The sequence below is a fragment of the Theobroma umbraticum genome, unplaced genomic scaffold (genome assembly GCF_002168275.2).
Source record: "Theobroma umbraticum cultivar Fairchild unplaced genomic scaffold, ASM216827v3 scaffold_147.0, whole genome shotgun sequence".
Taxonomy (NCBI): Eukaryota; Viridiplantae; Streptophyta; class Magnoliopsida; order Malvales; family Malvaceae; genus Theobroma; species Theobroma umbraticum.
Window position 1 is genome coordinate 5,379,405 of NW_018397259.1, and position 1,398 is coordinate 5,380,802.

At 36.3% G+C, this 1,398-nt stretch overlaps 1 long non-coding RNA gene across 2 annotated transcripts; it reads right to left on the minus strand.

Annotated features, from left to right (window-relative positions):
- Positions 1-22: 22 nt before the first annotated feature.
- Positions 23-1,398, minus strand: LOC110415748 (uncharacterized). Of its 2 annotated transcripts, XR_002445114.1 has the most exons (5): positions 1,343-1,398; positions 1,203-1,268; positions 932-1,120; positions 488-580; positions 23-299 (listed from the first exon to the last, which is right to left on the minus strand). It is a non-coding gene; the product is annotated as an uncharacterized LOC110415748 (long non-coding RNA). The 2 variants fall into 2 exon arrangements; XR_002445113.1 differs by having other exon boundaries at positions 1,203-1,392.

A 1,398-nucleotide genomic window follows, 5' to 3' on the forward strand; every position in this document is an offset into this window, starting at 1 on the left:
AACAGAAAACAAGTACTGGTTCAATTTTGCTATATTAAATTGCATTACTGTTATGATATATGCAGAAAGCCTATAATTAATTAACAATATGAAGTATTGAATAAGGCGGGACAGCGCATGAATTACTCTACTTAAACAAGTTAGGTAGTGCCAAAATTTCTCTCTCTCTCTCTCAGAAATTTTTTTAGACAAAGAAACTATTTAGGCCGTAGAGAGTGGTATGATGCCCTACAGGTGCTTCACGAATCAATTCACAAGGTAATTCCAAGGTGGCCCGACAGATCAATTGACAATTGAACCTGAGAAAGTAATACCTAATTAGCAAGTAAAAGATTAAAAAAAAAAAATTCATTGAACGAGAAATTAACTCAATCAGTAAAGACGGCTAAACGGGAACTTTGTAAAGAGTAACATCCTGAATCTGAAAATTGTAAACTATGTATAGCATTACGGCACATGAGTGAAGAAAAGATAAAGAAATACTTACCATAGGAAAAAACAAATGTCGTTTCTGAAGTATTTGGAGGGCTGGATGTAGGGCTTTGAGTTGGAGTATCACGTTGTGTGGGAAGGGAATAACCTTGAATAGAAACCGAAAAATGCAAATATTTTAGTCAATGGAATTACGATGCTTGCAATTGAAATCCTATACAATTTGGAAAGGTAAAAAGTGAAAGCTGGAGGAGCTGAAGCTGATTGACTGTTATACACATCGTTAGAAGCACAAGCAATACTTTTCGCTTGTGAATGGGCATGATTGCAAGTTTAAGGCAAACGGCTGAAATCAAGCTACAAATTAGAAATTTACCAAATGTGTAACCTAAGAAAGCCAGAGGAACTTTGTTGGGAGTAGCATCCTGGGATTGGAAGATGAAAACTATGGTTTAGAATTAATGCATGTGAATGAGGAAACAAAGAACCAAATACCTACCAGAGGAAAAGATGTTGTTGCTGAAATTGTTCAAGGGCTGGAAGTTGTACCAGTTGTCACAGCAAGTCAAGGGAAGTAAGGATCTGAAAAAGAAGAACTTTATTCTGATAGCTCATTTTCAGACTCAGAATAGGGATTTTGAGTTGTAGTATCACTTTGAGTGCGAAGGGTATCATCTTGAGTAGAAACCTAAAAATGCAAATACTAGTCAATGGAATTACATATGCTTGAAATAGAAAATTTAGAAAAGTAAAATTTACCAAAAGCTTACCGTGGGGGAGGTGCCAAGTGATAAACCCCCATATACATCAGTGGGAGCAAAGGCGGCGCTTTTAGCCTGTGAATGAGCATTAGTAAGTGAAAGACAAAAAGGCTGAAGTCAAGATATAAAGTCCATAAATAAGAATTTACTAAATCAGTAGGCAGAGAAGGCTGAAGAGGATCTGTGATGGGAGGCCTTTTTTTTT